The 12,698-nt window shown below is 37.2% G+C and overlaps 1 long non-coding RNA gene across 1 annotated transcript in view; it reads left to right on the top strand.

Moving 5' to 3' along the window:
- The first annotated feature begins 466 nt into the window (after window positions 1-466).
- Window positions 467-12,698, top strand: part of LOC118351934 (uncharacterized) — a 56,864-nt gene continuing 44,632 nt past the window's right edge. The window contains exon 1 of the long non-coding RNA XR_004808181.2: window positions 467-654. This is a non-coding gene — a long non-coding RNA (uncharacterized LOC118351934). The remainder of the gene's footprint in view (window positions 655-12,698) is intronic.

The raw sequence follows: 12,698 nt of genomic DNA, 5'->3' as shown, positions 1-12,698 counted from the left end.
ATTTACAGAGCTGCTTCATAAGTGAGAAAGTCTCTATTCCTTAAAGACTTTAATAGTCTTTGTTTTGTTGTTTCTCATGCCATTAGAATAACTTATACTCACTAAGATTAGAGAAAAATGAAATGGACATAAAAATATTTGAACTTGAGATTGTCTTATTTATTTAAGAGTCTTAAAAAAAATTTCCCCTATTCAGTTGTCAAAGGCAGCCTTGAAGATGTCCCCAAACTCCTTCTTCCTGCGGCCCTTACATGGTGTAATCCTGTCCCCTCGAGTGTGGGCTGGACTCAGTGGCTTACTTGTAACAAACAAAATGCAGCAGAAGATATGGAATGTCACTTCTGAGATTAGGTTTCAAAAAGACAATGGTTTCAGTCTTGCCAGTCTCTGGTGGTTCACACTTGCTCATTTTGGTATAATGCAGCTGCTCTTCAGAGAGCCTCAGCTAGTTAGGAACCAAAACATATCTTCCTCCAATAAGCAAAAGGTAACTCAGGCCCTCCTTCCAACAGCTGAGAGGAATTGAGCCCTCTCAACTCCCACAGGTAGAGCCCTACGAGGGGGATGAAATGGTTGGCCCATGGCTTGTAGCTTTGTGACAGACACTGAGCCAGAGTCGCCTAGCTCAGCCACACCTGACACCTGATTGAGAAGGTATGAGATTACAAATATTTGCAGTTCTAAGCTAAGTGATCTGTAATGTGAACTTTCCCACAATGTGAAGTATTTTAAGCATTTTGAAATTGAATCTTGTTTATTGATCATTTATTGTACTTCTCTGCAACAAGACTGTCTACAAATTTAAATTAATGTTACTTCTTAATTTTTGTGACCAGCTCTCAATATTTAAAATTATTTTGGATTGGATTAGCATTGTTTTTTGTATAATTACCCAAAACTATAAATTATATATCCTTAGAGGTAATTATTAAATACTCAAGGAAAATTTTTATTGAAAATGCAGCTCTTAAAGAGGAGAATGGTGCTATTTCTCCTACCCTTGGGTAACTATTGGTTTTAGAATGTGATAGTTTTCAAAATTAATTTCATTCCAATCTTTTATTTTTATAATTAAAAGCATGGTAAACTTTGTTTACTTATTCATGCATATAAAGAGGTAGATGGAAGTGGATGTTTTGCTAAAATAGTGTCCAGGGCCAGATAAATAATTTGTTGGGTCCAGTGCAAAAACAAAAATGTGGGCCCCTTGTTCAGAAAGGAGGAATAAAGTGATGTTACAGTTAGTAAAATACAAAGCTTTTTAATTTACTCCACAGACTCTCTCTTAACATATCATGAAGTTTTTTTTTATTTGCTACTTAGTGTCACTCTAAGAAAAGACAAATTAAAATCTTAAATTATTAGCCTGAATTTCACCATTAATCTTTATATTATGCAATGACAGTTTTGCATGCAAATATAAAAACATTTTATTTGTATGCCAAATCAATGAAATTATAGCTTATCTTTTGCAGCTCATATATACACATGTATTTTATTCTTACCAGAATGGTAGAAAAACTGCACAAATCACCTCAACTGTTTTTGTTTTCCTGCTTTGTTTTAATGTGCACACCTTTTCTACCATTGGCTTACAACTGAATAAGGAAAGACTGAAAGGAAAGGCTACAAGTTGCCCTGTCTTTCCATTTCCTTCAATGCCATCACGTTCAGCATAAGCAACTGATCAATAGAAGGAAATAACACAAATAAGAAAATATATGATAGGGTCCCAATTTTGTTAGATTGTCTTTTCATCACCTCCCTTCTGCATCTGATGCAAGGTCTGATTCAAGTGGAAGGAGTGGCCTTCTAGAGACATCAATGCCGTCATCGACTCAGTTGTTGATGCAACACACTTAGAATGTAGTTGCTTTAAGTTTTGCTGAACTCCCAGGCATCAAGGGCTCCCCAGAATTCAGTGTTGATGGGACACCACAAACTCTGTGAAGAGGGGCCAGCAAGAAATGGTAGACACACATATTAAGTGAGGGTATCCTTTGCTCATTGTCATGCTTCATTGTCCCATCAGACTTCACTCGCAAAACACAAGTTCAAAGATTAAATTGCTTAAATGTTCAAGATATTAACAGCAGAGACAATAAACCAAGCACAAGGCCCTCTGACCATAGGGTCTGATGCAATAGTGAGGTTTTATACCCATGAAGCTGACCTTGGTTATATTACACGATTCTTTAAAATCATCCTGAGGTGCATTGCAAACTATTACACAGTGGCTCTCATTGATATTTCAAATGATTTTCAGCTGACTATACTACAAAATCCTTCTTAGATTTGTTCAAAGCCAAGAATTGGGCTCTATTTGTCTTGCAAAGTCTTTACCACAATGGTCATTAAAGCCATTTTCTTTCTGGAAGTGCATGTGTGTGTATGCAAGAGCCCACGCACGCACACACACATGCCCACACACACACACACACACACAGTAGTCCTCGTAGTCCATTTGTTTGGCTCCCTGAGGGTTTCACACCTGGGGGTAATGCACCTTAATTAGATTCAAGATCAGTGCCATCTATGCCTAACTTTATGAAGCTAGCTGAGGGGAATGCTGAAAGGGGAAATCCAAAAGAGAAATCAGCCCCCTTCATAGGCATTTCTCAGGCAAATCCACTGTAGAAAAGAGAATGTATACAAGTTGAGGCTGTGAAAATTGATACCCTTGAAACTATCTACAGCTTCACCCTTAAAAAGTCTTTGTACTATCTCAGGATAATGCAGCTCTTCAGAAGCAACTTGGTTAGGGAAGCTAAAACAAATTCACAAATCATAAAACGCCCATAAAATAGTTAAGAAAATTTAAGTTGTACCAAAAGCTTCTGATATTAACTGGAAAGCTTAGGTATAATAAATCCTCCCTGGAGAAGCTAGATTTGTTTATTGAGATGAGAAATGATACAGATTCTTGGATTTTGTAGTCCATAACAACTCCAGTGAGTGTGATTAAGGAAGCTAAATAGGTACTGAATTCTCAGAAGTGAAATTTTTATTTTTCCTGGCTTAATAATGTAAATGTGTTTCCTTTATCTTTTAGATTCAGGTTGTTTGTTGATTGAACCTGTTCTTTATATAGAACATCTAATTTAAAAATTCAAATGTTTTATGGTAAAAATCTTCCTGCTTTTAGAATTATGAAAGCTACATATTCACTGATAGGTATTCTTGATCCTTTATCTATCTTTGTTTTACCCTGTGGCCAAGATCTCCCATAGATGAGCTTAACGTGTAATCTGTCCTATATTGAAAAGGGCTATCATTTGCTATTCTTCTGAAATATGTATATATATATATATATATATATGCATAAATCTGTATATTTATATAAATGTAAAGCTTATATTAAGTTTTTTTTTTAATTTCATTCCAGTATTCTCTTTGATAAGTTACAAATCTAGATTTCTCAAGATGCTATTCTATATAAGAATAAGTGAACTTCAGACTCCATGATCCACAATTTATCACAGAGCCCAACCTTTAATCAACTAAGTAAGACTGAGCAGTTACTACATGTCGGGTGCCTTACAAAGCACTTCGGGAGTGGTAACTGAATGTGCAGCTTGGATTGTAGAGAGCCAAAATGACTTAATAATGTTTGTAACTTTTATGACCTTCTTTTGCTCTTTGAATCAGTGAGCAAGTTAGCTGTAGATGCCCTTGGTAGAGGGATAGTTTGTTGCTCACACAAAATCTCCATATTAATATCCCTCAAATGACAAAGTCTTCTGGCATGATCGCTTGAGAGATAAAAAAAAATGATTTCCAATGAGAAAACAACAATGTGTTTTAGATTCTATTCTTTGTACCTTACTAACTTCATTCTATTTTTGGATCCATTATCTACATACCACCCTGATATTGAGAAATAGGAGGGAAAGTATTCCTTTCTACATTGATGAAACGGTTTGATTGTCATGTACTAGAAATGACCTCAACACATAATTGATTCTGCCTTTTAATTATTGTCAGAAATAGTGGCATAGGATCAACTATTCAAAACTCAAATCATAAGTTTTGGCAGATGTCCTCCAGCCATAACTGGCTTATATCCAACACTTCTGTGTAACAGGTCAAATCATTCAGTTATCTATGGCTACATTTTGCCAATTAATCTATCTTGAAGGTTCACCAGGAGTTACATTGTTTAAAACGAGATATATTTTATAGATACTTTATGTGAGATGTTTTATGGTCATGGTGGGAGGCAGAGGGGGGAGAATTATCAGCTACCATTTTGGAAATCACCTGGGCTATCTGTCTATTTGTTGAAGCAGAGGCAGAAACATTTTTCAAAGAAATCTCTATCCTTCTCACAGTCACTCCTTTGGCTCACCTCCAAACAAAGGTGGTCTGACTAGTTTTGAGAAATATATTTCAGGTCTATCCTCTGTTAGTCAAGAGTCAAGTATATAACTCCACTTTTAAACTGCAACATAGAATTCTCATATTTTCCTTTTTTTTTTTTTTTTTTTTTTTTTTAGTCAAACAATATTAACCTTGAACTCTCTGGTGTCCAAACCTTCTCAAAGATTCATTTCAAGAAATAATATTCATGAAAGATATATGATCTACAGATTATTGCAGGTATTCTAAATTTTATCCTGGGGTCAGTCCAGCTACATATTTATAACACATTGTTTTGAGTTAATAAAGATTGCTCTTACTGCATTTTCTCAAGACAATGGTACTGACATCATTAGGGCACATAATAAGAAGTATATTAAGAAGCAACAATTATTAGCAGGACTAACCCTAGAGATATTGAAGACATTTTTACTTTTATCACACCTAAAGGAGATCACAACAATGCACTGTGTTTACTTTACAAGAATTGTGTTTCCCTTACAGGAACTGTGATCAAATTTTCCTCTTTGTTTTGGGCATCAGTTCATCTCTACCAACTAGACTTGGGGTGTATACTCATGTATACTAACGTTGGTTCTGGCCTTATTTTCTTTTCTTCACATTTATTTATTTTTTTTACTCTATTTCTTCCTCTCTCTGTTTTTTTTTTTTTTTTCTTGACTCAATTTCAATTTTTTTGGAAGATTAGAGTTTAATGATGGAATAAATCCAGAACACCCTCCTCTCCCCTCCCCCTCTTTAAGAAAACAGGGTAAAAACCAGACACTCTGCCTCATTAGAAAACAGGAAGTGAAGAAGTCAGAGCTGTGATGGTTGCTAGCAGCACATCTCCTGGATTTCCACAGGAGAGAAATGGCAGCTTTTGGACAAAGTGAAGAATAAGACAAGTTCTTTGCTCCTTTGTACTGAAATAAATGTGCAAGATGAGGCATGCTGTGGTCACCATGAAAGTGCCAAGGTCATCCAGGGCACCCAATCTATGCTACCTTGAAGAGCTGCCATGATTCTCTTCTCTCCACCACACTGGACTCTCTCCACCAGGAGTCTGCTGGAGGACCTTTCTGGATTAGTCTGACATTGATAGAAATCCTTTCTGGACTGACCGTGTGCTAATTCTGTGGAGGGACAAACAGTGCCCCCCAGATTTTCCCAGACTGTGGCTCTATGAGCTGGACACAGTCAAGCTCTACCTAAACTATGAGAAATGAACAATTTGGTTCAGGGAGCTAGTAATGTGATGCTCATTATCTCTTACCACCTCACGAAGATTTGGGTTCAGGGGAGGTTTGGGGTGAAATTATCTGTGAATGAAAGACCAACCTAACTCCAATATCTGCTGCAACACATGTGTTTCTATATGGTTGAATCTGAGCCCTCCTGTCTTTTTTTATCCTATTCTGTCTCGTGTGTTATAGTAATCTGAATATTTAAGTAGTGTAAACTTTAAGTAAAAGATTTGCATAATGTAGAAGAAATAAACAAAAGAGTTCAAGATTTCAGAAATGATGTCATTTACTCTGTGATCAAATTCCCAAATGTAGACTCTCATAGGATTGAGTTACCAACAAAGAGTAGAGCTAAAGGTCTTTAGAGAGTCAAGAAATGATTAGGCCATGGCCTTAGCTTTGTGATGCAGATATTTAAATTGCTCAAAATGGTAACAACAGGTAGAGTAGAGAGAAACAGGATGAGTTAACAATCTCAGTGTTTGAAGACCATGGCTCATCACTGAGTGCCTAGAAAGTCCATACTTGGGAGAATGAGAAGATTGTGAAGACGAGTCATCCATGACATGTACAACAAGATGAAAAAGTATTTTGAGGAAAGATATTTAGGATATAGGAGTTGCTGTAAATAATAAGTATAGGTGAGGAAGAGCATATTAAAATGGAGGGAGAGGGATCCCTGGGTGGCGCAGCGGTTTAGTTCCTGCCTTTGGCCCAGGGCGCGATCCTGGAGACCCGGGATCGAATCCCACATCGGGCTCCCGGTGCATGGAGCCTGCTCCTCCCTCTGCCTGTGTCTCTGCCTCTCTCTCTCTCTCTCTCTGTGTCTATCATAAATAAATAAAAATTTAAAAAAAATTTAAAATGGAGGGAGAGTTGGGAAAAAGATTATGCTTGTGTGTGGAAGATTTGGGGGGTCCTAAATTTATGCATAAATTAGATGATAAGGGTAGAAGGTCTGGACCCAGAAAACTAGTGTCTGGTTCCAAAGGCACCAGTCCAAGTGGTACCAGGACCTGGTTCTGATAGGCCACTATCTTGAGTCTTGACCAATATCAGTTTGGCATATCCAAACTTCTATTTCTACTTGATCTGTGCTTACAAATGCAGAAGCATATATGTTACTTTCATCAACTCCCTAAGCCTCTCATTCTCTCCCATAAATTCACAAGCCTTCAGTCAAAATCAAGAAGGAAAATTCAGCCTGTGATGAATGCAAAACTTGCAATAGCAAAATATTTATGATAACAATTTTGTGTGTATCCATACAGTGCCTTTTACTCAGTCAGATCCAACCCTACATCCTGTAGACCGTGCCAGCAAGAGGGAGCTCTGCATATCCTCCGGTCTTGTTTTTGGCCAGTGCTAAGCCCTCTTGGCCTTATTCTTGCTCTACTCCTTACCTTTCAACTCCGCTCCTGAGTTTGTCTGGCTCCTGACCTTTTAGATTTCATCTTCCCCTCCAGACTCGAAATTAATTCCTTAGAGCTGATGACAGATTTCATGTGTTTAGTATGATCTTTTGTGTTTCCATCTCAAATATGATTTTATGCTGATCATTGTCAACATGTGCTTCTGAACACATACACACCAGATAGCTACCCTCCAGATCAGTTCTGCCGTGGGGCATTCACCCAGGTCAGAGTGAAACACTTCATCATCTTGAAGGTTTGATAAACAACTCTCCCATCCCTAATCAAATCCTTCATGTTTAACATTATATCCTCTAAGTGATGATCCTGCAATCTGAGAGTGCAACCTACCCCAATGTGTCATTAATTCAAATGTGCAAGTGGAATTTCTCCTAAGGGTTAAATGTATACTTTAATTTGATCTTCTCTAGATCTTGTCATAAACATGTTAAAAAATTTCTATTAAGTGGCAAGAGAACAAGTCATGTAGTAGTACACAGAACCTCTAGGGCTATTAAACCTTTCAGGAGGAGAGCCACCCCCTCCACATGCTTGGTGGGTTTTTTGTTTTACTTGTTTCACCATCTGCCATATTAGAGGAAGGTAAGTAGATGGAGAGTAGAAATAATAAGAAAAGACACATGACCAGAAATCAATAACATTGTTAAAATAGGTGCTGTACTCTTGCAAACACCATGTTTGTGAGTTTGAAAGTGGAGGAGTCTTTACAATAGTAACAATTACATTGCTAACATGCCTTTAACATTTTATACAAATAACAAATCAGTGTTATGATTTGAGAACAGAGACTGAAACATTTAAATAAACTGCTTAAATCACACAATCTACTAATAGTAGCCATAGGTTATCCTGCATTTGCCAGTCTAAGACTTAACTGCATTCACTCACCTAATTGGCACAACATTTCTCTGAGGTACACACTTAGGGCTCCTTATTCATCTGTAGATAAGTGGAGGAACAGAGAAGTTAAGTCACTCACTCATAACACACAGGTAATAAATAATAGTGCAGGGCTCCAATTCGGGAAGTTTCACTCGGAGGCCACACTTTAATCCTTCTACCCAGCTGCCTGTTCAAGAGCCCACAAGAGTCAGATACCTTCCAACGCCAACCTCCTGCTCCTTCTAGCAAACGTGAGACATTAATAGCAGTACATCTGTTTATATTTCTCCTTGGAGGGAAGCCCCACTATGAACTGAGAAAGGAAGGTGCCTTGTTGGTACTCAGATAAAATGCAGAAAAGAGTGAAAAATGACTACTAATAAAATTTAATCCCAGGAAATGCCAGTTGCCTGCTCTAAGTGTGTGTAACTCCTCCGTATCATTGAAAGATAAACACATAGCCTTCACAGGAAGCTATTTGGTTTGGGTAGCAATGATTCTTGACATTCAGGAAACTTGCTGTGCATACAGAAACATAAAAAGCTTCTATTGTATTTCTCAGTGGTGCTAAAATGTTGCATAAATAAATATTTCACTTTGTTTCCTTCTTAGTAAAATTATCTTTCTCTGCTTTGATAGATTTTCTGGTATTTAGGGCAACCTGTCCTAACCTCTGTTAGAAGAAAATAAGAAGTACTCCCTATATGCAAGATAAGACAAATCTAATAGTTGTGTTTGCAAACATCAAATAGCAGTGGGCTCAAGAAGTGTGATATAAAGCTATCAATTAATTTTGTTGTAACTGTATGCACCTGTGAACAACTGCTTAATTAAAGAGGCAAACAGAAATCTCTCACAATAATACCTCACATTACTTGCACTTATGTGACTGTCAATTAGCTGGAGTGGATAAACACAATTGGAAGCATGCCATGTGGACTTCTGGTAAAGGAAGAAAAAAGATATAACCAGGAGATATGTGAATAGAGAAAGGAGGACCCATAGACAAATATGGACAATTCTCTGTGGGAGAAATATCCGTTCCAATAAAGGAAATAAAAGTAGATGCTTTATACTGAAAGAACCAAACTCCCTCAATCACTGGAACAAAGAAAATGAAGCTTTCATACACAAATATACATCAAAAGGAAAAAGAGCCAGAGCATCTGGGCTGCTTGTGAACACAAGCATAGCGCTGGTGTTTTATTTCTATATAAAAGAAAGCAAGACGAATCTCTAGGCTACTTGTCTCCCAAGATAATAATATTCTACCTCAAGGTCTCTCCTCACAATTTTACTTTGTCCACAATTCTTTAGTCTTTCAAAAAACAACTTTGGCAAAGGGTTTGGGAGAGAAGCTTAAAACTTTCGAGAGAGTATGTCAAGGTTCCCTCTGGAAAAAGAGATGGATTGTACAAGTTGGAAATTTCCAGTTGTCAGCTCCGGCTCTCCAGTGATTTATTTTGCTAATTGAGGGGAAAGGACTACGGAGTTATGAGATTGAAAATTGAACAGGCAACATTTGAATTATGATGAAATTATAGCCTACCACTAAAAGCCTCCTTCAACCTTTGTCATCAAAGAGGGTAGTGAAGTTGTCACTGCTTTTATCCACTAGTGAGGCAAGTTTTAGTGATTTCTCAGAACCCAAACATTTGCTGTATCACTAGAGAACAATCAAGACAGCCCTCTGAACCGATAAAGGGCCAGGAGCCCCTTGAGGGTTGGGGTTGCAGCATACCCTGGGTTTTGTGAAAGTCCGATGGAGTGGATGGCACTCAGTTTAAACGAACTTGAATGAAAATGACACTTAAAAAAAAAACAAAAACTGTCCTATCCCTACCCATCTAGTTCTTGAGTTTTTGAAGCAAGGAATAGGTCACATTTTATGAATAAAAACACAAAAATGGAACTGAAAGAAAGCCAGACTCACTTAACATAGTGGTTTGCTGCTAAGTCCTTGCTTGTCCTGAGAAATAAATCTAGAAGAGAAAACATTTGAGCATTTACAGGTGGGGTCCATGTGTAAGCTAGAGATGCTCATATCACTATATACTTTTCCTGACTTATAAAAGTACATTTCTTTGTCTTTTCTTTCACCTGTTTTCCTCACCTCTCACTCCCTGCCTCAGGCAACCAACAGTCTGTTCTCTATATCCATAAGCTTGTTTGTTTTTCATCTTTTTCTGTCTGACTTTTTTCACTTAGCCTAATACCCTCAAGATTTATCCATGTTCTCACAACTGGCAAGATTTCCTTCTTTTTAGTGGTTGAATAATGTTCCATTGTGCATATATATCTCTCTCTATATGAAATATGTATGTAGCATATATCACATCTTCTTTATCCATTCATCCACTGATGGACATTTAGGTTGTTTCCATAACTTGGTAATTGTGAATAATGCTGCAATAAACATTTTTTTATTTTTAAATTTTTAGTTTTAATTTTTAATTTTTAAAGGAATCTTCATCCTGTTTTCCACAGTGGCTACACCACGTTTGCATTCTCACCAGCAGTGCACAAGTGTTTCCTTTTCTCCACATCCTCACCAACACTTGTTGTTTCTTCTCTTTTTGATAATAACCATTCTAACAGGTGTGAAATAGTATCTTATTAAGATTTGGACTTGCATTTCCCTGAAGATGAATGATGTTGAGCGTCTTTTTGTGTGTCTATTGGCCATCTGTTGTCTTTGGAAAAAAATGTCTATTCAGGTCCTCTGCCCATTTTTTAATCACATTTTTGTTTTCTTTGCTATTGAGTTGTTTGCTCCTTTTTATTAATTTGGATATTAATTTGGATATTAACCCCTTTAGATAGTTGGATATTAACCACTTATTAGACATGACTTGCAAATATTTTCCATTCAGTAGATTGCCTTTTTTTGTTGTTGATGATAAAAGGTATGTTTCTAAGGCAAACACAAAGTAGTCTCTCAAAATAATGCCTCAAATTACTTGCGATTATGTATCTGTGATAATATGTGTCAAATCTGGTTCATTATCTGTTTTTATAAATAAAGTTGTGTTGGAATACAGCATGCAAATTTGTTCATGTATTGTCTCTGGCTGACTTCACACACAATGGCAGAGCTCAGCCGTTGTAGTGGAGACAATATGGCCTAGAAATCCTGTCATATTTATTATCAGGCCTGATGCAGAAAAAGTCTGGTGACCCCTGATTTAGTTGATATGATTGTATTCTTTTTTAAAATGCTTACCAACTATCAGGTACTATGATGTGTCTCATTATCTTGTTTACATGCTTTATCTCGTTAAATTGAGCCAACAAATATATGCAGTTAATTTGATTTTTATCTTCATTTTCATAGTTGAAGTTTAGAGAGGTTAAGTAACTGGCCCATTGTTCAGAGGTTAAACCCTCTTAGAAACCCTCTTTGAGGCCGTGCTGCTGGGCTGGTGGGTGAAGATTTTGTTCACTCCTCTTTTATATTCCAATAACACTCTGTAATTACCTGTGAGAAAATTATCACACCATTGCTGATTATTTGCCCTGCTACCTGCCAACTAGACAGGCCTATGTCATCTTCATCTCAATTCCTGAATGTGTCACAGTGACTACAACATTGCAGGTGTCCTAAATTCTTGTTAAATGAGGGAATATACATATTGGTGTATAATGCTGTGTTAGTCCATTTGGGCCATCACAACAAGATACTCTGGATTGGGGGGCTTAAGCAACAGAAATTTATTCTCACCCTCATGATCTGATTTAACTTTAATCCTCTCCTTAAAGGCACTATCTCCAATACAGTTAAGTGGGGGTGGTATTTAGCACTTCAACATATGAATTTTGGGGGATACCATTCAGTTCATAGCAGTTAGTAGGGAAGACATCATTAGTCATCTGATCTCACCTCCATCTCTAATCCCCTTCTGCTCTGTAATCTTTATTATGAAGCTAGAAAAGTTAAAACTTCTAGTAGAGACTAGAGAAGGCCATATGACTTGAGATCTGACAAAGAGGTGACATCGGCTCATTCAGCCCATTTCTCTCCTTCCTTCTTCCTGCCTGGAACAGGGACATGATACCTAGCGGTTCAGCCTTCCCACTATTGTAAGGTCCAAAACCACACACTAACTAAGGAAGAGCTGGCAGGGGCCTGGATTCTCAAAGTCATTGGTAATTTACACATCAGGGTAGGACTGCCGATTTCCAGACTTCTTGGTACATGATGCAATACTTGCTGCCAAATGCAGTCCCAATTGATTTAACTTGGAATAAACAGAATGATTCCACCCTAGTTAGAAGGACCAGCACCAGTTCTACCACTAACAAGTGTTACAAAATTGATAAGCCCTTCATCTCAAAGACGTGGGGCTAGATGACTGATGACTTTCTTCTTGCTCTAAAATTATAAGACTTGATGGTTCATATAGTGAAAAAATCTGCAACAAGCCAGGATTTTCCCAGATAATTCAATATAATATTCTTAATGGAGAAGTTTGCTAGAAAGGTCTATATGAAATAAATATAGTTTAAAAATATTTTAGTTATTCTTGCCTGTAAAACCTTTTTGCCCTGGTGTTTTCCGCTGCAAGAATTATTTTAAATTTGTAATGATTTATTTTCTTAGAGAGAACCAGTAAGGACTGACAAAGAATGACACCGTCTCTCCTGTCCTGCCTATAGATGACTCTGTCCCTGTGACTCCAATTGACCCCTAAATATACTGTTAAGCACATATTTTAAACCTGACAAGATAATCAATAAATCTCATAAATATTGATGTCTTACAGAGGAAATGTATCTT

The sequence above is a fragment of the Canis lupus genome, chromosome 22, assembly GCF_003254725.2.
Source record: "Canis lupus dingo isolate Sandy chromosome 22, ASM325472v2, whole genome shotgun sequence".
In the NCBI taxonomy this organism is placed as follows: domain Eukaryota; kingdom Metazoa; phylum Chordata; class Mammalia; order Carnivora; family Canidae; genus Canis; species Canis lupus.
This window is presented reverse-complemented; position numbering and strand designations above follow the sequence as displayed.